Raw genomic sequence first — 11,427 nt, 5'->3', positions numbered from 1 at the left:
GGTAATGGCAAAGTACAGTAGCACAGTGTGGTGACAGCAAAGTGACGGTGAGATCATGTGAAGTCCATAACTCTGTAGTAGACTGATCACCGCCAGGCACTAGTTGTACATGGAGCTCCTGGTAAGCCACTCACTTCCTAATGAGGTGCTCTGATACCACTGTGATGAGGACAGGAAAAACCCATAAATTAATACAGCAGCTAGGCAAGTGAATTCTGTTTTTCCAATAAAGACCAAGAGTAACAGCAAATTACTGATGTGAAGTGGTACAATTCGATTAGGTACAGATGTTTAACAGCAGGTGTTTTACAACCTCCCTGCATCTTTGTCCTGAATCCTTTTAGGTAAAATATAGTAAAACAACTACTTTCCGCACTGCTTGGGACTCTGATCCTGTTAGACCTCATTAGCTAAGCAAGGCTGGACCCGAGTAAAGACTTAGACGTTACAACTCTTTGGAAGAAAAGCGAGATGTGGTAGGAAGTGCTGACAGCAATTCAGTATGGTTCTCTCTTCCTTCTTAAGAATGAGCCACATTCCCAGCCTGGTGTTAAAGGGCACTGTGCCGCTGAAAAAGCCATCTGAGATGTACATCACAGTGTTTCAATTACAGCTGGGTGCAGATTTTCTTGTGAAACTTTTTTTTTTGATGAAAAATTCAGATTTGGCAACACCAAAACATTTTGCAAGTTTGTGCTGCTTTTGCCAAATTGTTTAGGGAAAACCAAACAATTCTAAAGTTTCAAAACATTCTGATTTTTTTGGTTTTAAATGACTTTTGAAATAAAAAGTTCCTTTGATTTCTTTTAAAAATTCCAAAAATATTTTAAATGATTGAAATTGAATGTTTCATTTGATCCAAATCTTTTTTCCCCCCAATTTGCTGAAATGTTTGGAAATTTTCATTTTCAAAAACAATATTTTTTTACTTCAGACCTGAAAAAATCCTTTATTCACCCAGTTCGCGTTCCAGTCTGAGAGGAGAGGTGTTAACCTTAATGTGCAGGTCAAAGTACAAGTTGGGCAAATTGCAATTGATCTACCTCAAACCGCCCCTCCTCCCCAAATCCTTAGTTTGAATTCGGATTCCGCGAGTGCAGACAGAATGCTATGCTCCAACCGTGAGGTGACCTCTTTTCAGTGGTGGTGTGAAATGACTCCTGTAAAGTATGTACAATGTGGAAAGGAAAGATCCTTCAGGCTGGAATGTGCTATATAAATGTGTATCATGATCTGCTACAGTGATGGGCGCTATAGAAACCCCTAAAATAGATTAGGATTTTGAGCATTGCTGTTCGTCTGTGAACAACGCACCCCTTTCTTGTGTCCCCTTTCCCATCTGATTGCTCTTTGCCTACATTGAATAACACAAAGCAAAAGAAAATCCAGTGTATTTATTCGCTTCTTTCTGCGACTTTTTAAAAAGACCCTGCTTTTGTGAGTTGAATCGAATGCTTGATAACAGACAAAGCGTTGCTAACTAGCACGGAGGCACAAAGAAGCCCCTTCAGAGGAACACATGACCTCATCGACAGGATTACTTGCTTACATGAATTCAGACTTGGTTGCTCACCTAAAATTAATAGTAGGCTTGCTCTGCAAGGACGCTCATTCATCCCCTCCCACTCCCCTCTCCCCAATCCTCCCCAGCAGGGAAAAGGCTTTACGAATCTCTTCCCTGGGTGCTGAGATCAAACATGTATGGAAATGCAAAGCAAGGCAGATGTCCCTAGTTAGGTTCCCTGCCATGCATTCACAGGCTTCTCCAGGGACCTTCACTTACAGCCACTGCCCTCGCTGAAGGGGCTGAGGACCAGCGACAGTTCCTAGAGCACGTCAGGCCCTGTTGACTTTGTTGGTTGTTGTCGGTGCTTGGAATATTGAAACCTCAGGTGCAGTGCTTCTGTGGATTCTTGGGAGAGTTCACGCAGCAGCAGTTACCCTTTTACCAGGGTGCAGCATGTGTTCCTCCCGCACGCACGGGGAGAGATGCGAAGCCAGGGTCCTGCCTGACTGCCTGTGTGGGCTGCTGTCAGCATTAGTGTCCCCTGGCTCTCGTACAATGTGGCTGAGATTTTTTTGAAGGAGCGGCTTAGGGGATTTGGATGCCAACCGGGTATTTGAATTGCCCAGGGGCTTTGCAAATCCCAGCCTTTGGATATGAGGATCCAGATGTTGCTTGACACTTGGGCATGAGTGAGAGAGGTACGGAGCACCAAGCTCCTAGGCTCGGCAAGGCTCCATAGAGCCTTGACTGTACAAGTGTGTCATTAAGAATAGGGACAAAGGTCTTTTACTGTTATTGAACATACCTCAGTGCTTGGACAGAGACTGCACAATGAAGTGGCATGGCAGTATCCCACTGTGTTGCGAGCTGGAAGCATATTTGGTGTAAGCCGGTCTCTGCATAGCAAGGAACCCAGGGAACCACTGGAAAGCAATGGATCTGCCATCTCCTGTTAATGAAGTAACACAGACTGAGACATCATTTATTTCACTCTAATTATACACCATTAGCAATGCATTACATGCGAGATCAAAGACAAAGTCATGAGCTAATTCTGAATTATGGAGCCACGTCCATTAAGGATTATCTCTATTTATCCAGAGCTTAATTAATTGTCTTTAATTCGAGTGGCATCAGAGAGGAGTTATTGGAAGCTTGTTCATTTCTGTGTTTAGAAATGGACCACAATGCAGATGGCTAAACATAACTATTACATAATGCCACATCCGATGCTTCTTAACATAAACCTTAGATGCAAAACAACTGTGTTTAAATAACCTTACGGGTCTGATGCAAACCAAAAGCAGGATGGAGATTCAAGGATACATCTAAAGCTCTTTCCCATTGAGTTGATCAGGCACAGGAGGTCTTTGATGGATGTTGCATTGGGCCCCTAGTGCATACTGTTGCTCTGCAGGTCCCTGCTCTGTCAACTTTCCTATTGATTTCAGTGATAGTGTTGCCTAAGTGAGGGCCCACAGAATCAGCCCTAAGAGTGAGAGTTGACGGTAAGTTACAACAAATCAAGGCATGCCTGTGAATTTCTTTTAGGGGGAAGGGGAGTTCCAAAAACCTTAGGGGCCAAAGTGTAGCTTTAAATGACAGTCCTCCACAGGGGGCACTGCAGAGTCACACTGCCCAGCTGCCGGTCCAGGAGGATCTGTGTCTGATTGACTCCAGCTACATCCTTTGGAAGGGTGAAACATCCATTCCACTGCATTTGGTGGCTGGTGCAAAGAAGGGCTGGGGGCCATAGTTTCCACCCTCTCTGTCCTCTCCCCAGCTCCGAGAAAGCTAGGGCTGCTGTAGGCACAAGACAGGAATGTTTCTTGTGCTCCCTGATCACAAGGATTGGGAGTGTGCCCAGCAAGTGTCTCCTTGCACATATCCTTTCTGCTCTGTGCTCACCTGGGCAAGAGCAGGGCAAGAAAGACCTGAAATTTAAGTAGGAAATTTATCTCCCCAAATTTGGTCCTCTCCGGATCAGAGAAAATTCCTGATGGATGAATCCAGACGGGCCAGAATCCTGCAGTCCACGTCAAAGAGCAAAAGCTGTCATAGTTCAGATGGTTTGAACTATGAAGGGGAGACAGTGCTGCTGCTCTTGGAGTTTTCATATATAGGCGCGCACACAGACAATGGATTATCAACATCCAATCTGGATTCCCTCGTGCTCTGGACACCACATCACACCTGCTATCCTTAAGGCTGCAAAGGACAGGCAAGGATTAATATCCTGCCCACTACAGACTCCATATGGGCTCTTTTTGGTGCTCATGCTGGCAGAATGCTACTCCTCAGTCAGCCAGAGTTGTTGGAAAGGGGAAGGAAACCCCGCTCAGCATCCCCCTCTCTTTGGGGAGTGGATCTGTGCTCCTCCAATACTCTGGCACTGGGGCATTGCGGTGGATTCAGAACAGTATTCAAACCAAGATCTCCCACATGGCAGCATGAAGCCCTACCGCTACACTAATCTCAATTTAATAATGTTAAACACGGATCTGTTTAATTTCCTCCAAGAGTGTCCAGATTCTGGAATGGCTCCAAAGGAAGCATTTCAACCTATTCTATAAATAATTACATAGGCGAGGCTTTAACAAGAGTATCTTATACCCAGCAGTCGTAACCACCGTGGTAGTCAATTTCAGTGTTGAAAGAACTATCAGAGTGTATATTTTCCAAAGACATCTCATCTGCCCTCTGCACCACTGTTCTTATCTTCTGTATTAGCTACCTCTTTAGGTGGTGTACCCTGAATATTATTAACCCTTTTGTCACTATCTGTAGTCACCCCAAGGCACATTGTTAGTTTTCTTCGTATTACAGTAGCACCTAGTGGCCCCTCAATTAAGATCAAGGTCCGATTGTGCTAGGCACTGTACATACATACAGTAAGAGACAGTCCCTGAACCAAACAGCTTCATTCATCTTGTGCAGATCAGGAACTGAGCCATGGAGATATCAAAGATTGAACATTTCAAAGGGTGCTAGGGAGTTTGGCAACCGACTTTCATTCATTTTCAATGGGATTTGGGTGCCTAACTCTGTTAGGCTTGGATTTTCAAAGGAGCTTAACTGACTTGCCCAAGGTTATGCCAGAAATCGGGAAGTAACCCAAAATTCCTGAGTCCCAGATTAGTGCATTATCCCCAAAACCAACCTTCCTCTGAATTCAGTGAAATTGATGGACTGCTAAGGTGTCAGGCTGAATTTACCTGAGATGCTCATCAGCATCACGGAGTCCCAAAGAAGCATGCACTAAAAGCCTTTATGAAATCTATTTAATGCACATTTTCTACTGTCATTTTTTCCCAACTTGTATCTTGGACAGTTAGCTTTATTTTCTATTTAAGTTGCAAGTAATTGCTCATCAAATCTAATATTTTATAGATTTGAATATGATTTCTGTGCTGTTGATGTTGGAAAAAAACCCATGTCTGATCCACAAACTGCCTTTATTTGACAAAATGCCAAACCGACTGTTTAATTTGGAAATATATGTTCTCTGTCTGGGATCTTGAATGACAAGGGTAAGCCAAGGATGAGTTTCTATAGTTGAGAGTACAAACCTCCTGAAACCAGTGGTTTAGAATGCAATAATAGATTCTAGTTTCATTAGAAATTGCTATTGTACCACAGTAGATTTGGTCTCTCAAGGGGATCCGTGTGTGCTTTATCACTCAGAATTTACTATAGCTCCTTTCACATGGTTTATGGTCGTTGGCTTTAGTTTTTTCTTTCCCTTCGTGGTAATGTCACGCTGATGCCTTTGTAATACAAGACTCTTCTAAATTCAAAATTGTACACAAAGCAATTAATTTAAACTCCTTCCAAAACACCCTTGGCAAAATTTCCTCTGCATGCTGCTTTTCATCCAAGATGGGAGGGATGGAGGCGAATATTAATCTTAATGGTTTAATTCCAGGATGATACACAGTAGGAGCTGTAAAGCAGAAACTGTACAGCTATTCTCTTGTTGAAATCACAAGAAATTACTCAAGGGGAAAGAAAACGGCCAAGAACTATTTGAAAAAAAGTGAGTGGTAGAACAAGAACAGCCATAAGTGATAGGAATGAGTTTCCAAAGCCCGTGGCTACCAAATGAGATAAAGGGTAAAAACCCAAGCTGATAAATAGCGGGGAGATTTTCAGCTGCAGAAAGAGCAGCTAACTGCCCAACTCCCATAGAAAGCCAGAGTTGTGTGCCTAAAGCCTTCTGTGCCTTTTGCCTTAGGAGAGGGGGATGAATAGAATCCAGTGGTGGAGGGCTGGGAGCATAAGTACAGCCCAGTGCGAGGAAGGACAAATATTATCCGGTGCCCAGAGTTTAGGAGCTTAATCCTCAGGTCCAGCTGAGCTGCACTTAGAACAAGATCCCAGGCAGTTGATCGGTCAAAACAAGTTTGTTTACTACTATCATATTGCTACTCTCTGATAGGGAGGCTGGGTTTGGACCCTGGTAGGGTGAGCAGACAGCAAGTGTGAAAAATCAGGACGGGGGTGGGGGGTAATAGGAACTTATATAAGAAAAAGACTCCAAAATTTGGGACTGTCCCTATAAAATCGGGACATCTGGTCACCCTAGACCCTGGGAGCAATAAACATAAACCTCAGGGCCTATTTATAGCCTCCCACAGCTTCCTTTGTTTATCTGAAGTGCACTAACACAGAGTTTCTCAACATTTTCCATACCAGGGACACGGTTGCTGCCTTCCTAAACTGTGTCAGGGAGATCTCAGGGACCGGTGCCAGCCCAGGGACTGGTCGTTGAGAAAGACTGCCCACATAGGAGGTCCTCAAAGTCATTTTGGAAGGAATGGGGGTTTCCATAATTGCACCACCAACGTTTACGGGGCATGCATTTTGCACATAAAACACCTCCTTTGCTGCACAAAAATTAATCACAAATTGAGGGTGCAAATCATTTTCCATGCTGTCCATGGAAAATGGACAAGATCTGGGAGTTGTTAAGGAGGACCTTTGTAAATGTGACCATGTGGGTCAGTAAGAGCTGTGCCAAAGCGAGATGTGAAACAGATGACTGCAGGATGTAGCCAAAGCCCTTCATTGCAGACGTTTATCCACATCAAACAAAAGCCTCAATTTGTCCTTCAAATAAGAGCTATTTAAGCTGTAAAGGCAGGAACATGAAAATGAGGTCATAGAACTTGGGCTTGATACTGAGAGGTTCTGAGTGCCTCCTGTAGGAGGCTGAGACCTCAGCTGCAAGACAGAAAGGGTGGTCTTGTGTTTTAATGTACTGGAGTAAGACTGAAGACACCTGGGTCTATTTCCAGCTTTGTCAGAGACTTGCATTGCCTTGGGTAATTCACTTAGGGCATTTCTACACTGCCCCGCAGTTTGTACTTACTACAGGGGTGTGAACTGCAGCGTGCATCAAAGTACTGCGCTCTAACTCCCCCATGTGGAGGCTGTGGGCACAAACTTTTAGAGGTCCCTTGTTCACACTCATACTTCTGTTTGTAGAGGACTATGTCAGCGCAAACTCAGGACCTTTAAGTTTTTACCTGCAGCATCCACACTGAGGAGTTACAGCACAGCTTTTTGGTGCATGCTGCAGTTCACACTCCCAGAGTCCAAACTGCAGGGCAGTGTAGACATGCTCTAGGTCTCTGCGTGCCTCAGTTTTCCATCTTTCAAATGGGAGTAATAATACTTTCCTTGTCCGTTGTGACTGCAAGCTCTTTGGAACAGGGAAGTGTCTCTTCTATGGGGTCTCTGGGCATCATTGAAATATTCTAGGAATAACAGGAATTAAGGGCCCACAGGGGTCCTTGCAGTTTCAGCCCCCCATCGCTTTAGTTAAGTGAATGAATTTTTCATCCATTCTTCTTTTTTTCCCAACTACTTTCCTCATGTCCCTGTGTTTCTGCCCCATGTTAGTGCCCAGGGCAAGCTCAGAGCTATGTTTCTTGGACTTAGCATGTCCTGCTTTTTAGCTTGTGTAACCATGAAGATGTGAGGCCAAGCTTTTCTTGCGTCCTGTCTGATGCAGCTGGATCCACTGTGTGCCACTTCATGAAAATCACCTCATACGGCAATGCTTTTTGACTCATTACCCCACAAATGGGTCACCACATCTGAGAGAGTGTTGGCTGATTTGGGGCTTAATCCAAGATGATACTTGATAACATAACGGCATGTGACATCCTTGCCTAAACTGAGAAAATATAATTTCCTTCCAACTGGCTGCCGCCTGCATTTCAATGTGACAGTGCCTGATGTGGTGTTCTGATAAGCAGAAAACTGGAGGGCGTTCTCTCCCGCTTTTTCGTTCCTTATGGATTTCTCTTCAAAGTAAGAACCCTTCTGCAATTGTATTTCTTACACTGAATTTCTAGAGATGGATTCAATCTACACATTTGGAGCTGCGTTTTGAGGGCCTTCAGATCTAGCCTTTCGCTTCCTGTCCATTAGAAGGAAGGGGGCCATTGAATCTGGATCCACAATCTTGGATTCTTTGGATCTGGGATTTCCAATCAGGTTTCTCTCTTTTATTTACAAATAGTGGACCAAATACCTGTCTGGAGTATTTGGTGGGTGTGATGGACAACCCTAAGAGAGTTACTTGATGATGATGTCCACAGAGATAGAACTCAAACTGTCTAGCTCCAAAGCATCCGTCTGTATTGCTTGATCTAAAGAACTAGGCCCATCAGGTTGTAGGAAGTGGAAAACCAAACCTTTTTTGTGTGGTCCAGTTGCTGTATGGCGAACAAAGAACTACCCTTGGTTAAATATAGGTTAAGAACATAAGAACGGCCATAGTGGGTCAGACCAAAGGTCCGTCTAGCCAGTATCCTGTCTTCCAACAGTGACCAATGTCAGGAGCCCCAGAGGGCATGAACAGAACAGGTAATCCTCAAGTGATCCATCCCCTGTCGCCCATTCCCAGCTTCTGGCAAACAGAGGCTAGCAACACCATCCCTGCCTATCCTGGCTAATAGGAATTGATGGACCTTGTGACGAGTTGCCCCCCTTTAAGGTGCCACCTGATGTACTGGGGTTTCACTGAGCCCCTTCTGCTCCACCAGTCTGGATTCCCTCTCCTGGTTTTGCTGAATTAGGCTCTCCGGCCTCTTGTAGCACACACACACACAGGTAGGGCCATACCCAGCTGCAGACACAGACTGAAGACAGCTCTGTGTGAGAGGATTCACCCAGCACTCACGGCCACACCCCTTTTGGGGAATAAACCCAAAATAATACTGTCTTGTGCTGTATGGAAAGATTTTCACAGCACAAGCTAATAAAAATTTACCCTTTCCCTCAATGTGAAGAGAGATATGCACAACTTATTGCCCCCCCCCATTAGAAATTGCACAAACCTAGTTTAATAATAAACAAACCAAATTTATTAACTATAAAAGGCAGATTTTAAGTACTTAAAGGGGATAGCAAACAGAACAAAGCAGATTACTGAGTAAATAAAACAAAACACACACACTAAGCTTAAGATCTTAAAGAGACTGGTTTCAAGAAGTAATTTCTTACCCTAAATGTTGTTTTAGGTAAGTTGCAGGGTTTCAGTAGCTTAGAGTTCCAGTTATTTTTTCTTGCAGACTTGATCCCTGTCTCAGTCTAGACTCACCCCTGCCTTTCCCTTCAGGTTAGTTCCTTTGTCCATTCAGGTTCTTTCAGCAGTGCTTCTTGGGTACACAATGGAGGAGAGTTCCTATCAACTTCCTCCCCAGCCCTTAAAAAAGAATTTACCTAAAGCGGGAATCCTTTGTTTGATTCCCATTCCCCTACAGAGGAAAAATACAAGCAACGTCCAAAGTGGTATTTTGTTATCAGGTGACAGGACCACCTCACCGGGTGGTGTCATGGCTATGTCCCAGGATGCCTCTGACGAAGGCGGGAGATTAGTATCTTTGCAGTCTTATCGTTCCCTCCTAATGGCTCATCAAGGCTGTGATGGCCCGTTGTCTGGTGTGCCTCCCCCAACTACACACACAGTTGTAAAAATATATCTTAGTTAGGCCATATTCGTATCATAACCATATTTCTGTGAAGAATATGGGGTGTAACATCACGTACTGATCAATATATAGATAGAACTTCTCTGAGTGTGGGAATCACTATTTCTCTCTCACACACACACACACTGTTGCTTTCCCTTTTTCCTCTCTGGACTCTGGAGATTCAACGCAGTGTAAGAGTTTTCCATAGGGTAGAAGGACTAATTACTGGATATTCTAAATAACTCAGCAGCCAGAGATTCCCAGTGAGAACATTGAGAGCTGCTGGATGCTGAGCTATGTGACTGCACACAATTTCACTACACCCTTATGGTCCATAACTCACTAAGACTTTCTGAAGTGGCTTGAATCATCCTTCTTAAAAACCTCCCCCTTCAGAACAAATCAGATGGCAGCCAAAGGAAAAGATGCAATGGTTTTGCATTGGTAGTACTCCTCCCACGCTCTTGGGAGGCTGCAGTACAGAAGTAGTCAAGGACTCTTGTTACAAATGATCATTTCAGCTCCCTGGAGTGATTTCATTTAGTCTGCTTTTCACTGAGGATTTCCCACTAGGTTCTTAGGCCTTTTGGCATCTCCGGTGGAAAGAGAGAGTATTTTTCTAGGCTTAAATGTACAGCAGCAATGAGGAGATGTGATTAGTTCAGAACTGTTCACTTGTTGCCTGGCTGCATCATACATTCTTTAAAACCATTTCAATACCCTCTACTCCCTAGCCTACCTGTGCTCAAGAAGATGATGCAAGGTCAAGGGCCCTGGCACAGCAGTAATATTAGCAGATTTCCTTTAGTTGGGTTGAGGCTTTTAAAGCTCTTCCTTGTGAAAATCCACCCTGGTAGCCGCTTTTCAGTTGCTAATCCTTGGGAATGAGGTCACTCGCACCACATTAGAAAGTGCCTGAGCTTTACCATTTCCCCAAGTCCCGAAAGGGAAAATATCCCAGAGCAGGGCAATTCCTAGTATGAGTCTTCTGTACCTGTCTGGTGGAAAGAGACAGAGAGACAAGGACACCACAAAACAGGGACACCAATGCTCACAGCTGACCATTTCTATGCACCCCAATCCTTGGGGTAACTGGGGACCAAATTAGCCCCTGGTGCACATTTGAGAAGCCCTGAGTCCTGATAAGCCTCAGAGGGCTGCTATGGAGTCAGCGGTTAGCAGAGTACAAAGTGCACCATTTTATGCTTCCTATGCCAAGGGGTGCCACAGAATATGTGTAACCAGCTCTATGCCAGCTGATGATCTAGCCCAATGTTTTCACTCTAGATTTTAACAAAACATGCAGAAATATAAAATATGTTGACACTATTTGTTCCCATCCTCTCGGGATGGTGACAGTGTCAGCATGGGTCTAAATGTATGTGTGCACATCTGTGAATTTAATTTCCCTATTGTGACATGTGGCAGGTGTCTGAAGAAATGGTCTCAGGTTTTGCCTTCTTCAGGGCAGGCTCTGCAGAGGGATTTGTTACCTCCTATAGTTCCTCACCCACCGCAATCTGCCTTGATTAGAACCACACAATATTCTTTTTCGCATACTTCTATCGCCATGTGTCTAGAAATCCTCTGACGGTCCTGCCACTCCTTCTGAATTGACAAAATGAACCAAAAGATACTCTAGAATGATAAGCTATGAGACCATAAATTTCTCTTCAAACCTGGTAGCTTCCAACTAATTTCTTTTTTGGGAAATATTAATAGATTATGTTTCCTTAGCAGCCACTGGGAATCAGGACTCCTGGGTTCTGCAATCATTGTAAATATTGTTTTCCATTTTCACTTAAAAACATAGATTTGCTATGTTTAAAAAAGTGAAAAAAATTCAGCTTTCAACAACCAAAAAAATACGATGCTTTGAGGTCCTCAGAGGTAAGGTGCTGCTGTGTAAAAGAAAAGTGCTGTTTTTCTTGGTAT

The sequence above is a fragment of the Eretmochelys imbricata genome, chromosome 16 (assembly GCF_965152235.1).
Source record: "Eretmochelys imbricata isolate rEreImb1 chromosome 16, rEreImb1.hap1, whole genome shotgun sequence".
NCBI classification, from domain to species: domain Eukaryota; kingdom Metazoa; phylum Chordata; order Testudines; family Cheloniidae; genus Eretmochelys; species Eretmochelys imbricata.
This window is presented reverse-complemented; position numbering follows the sequence as displayed.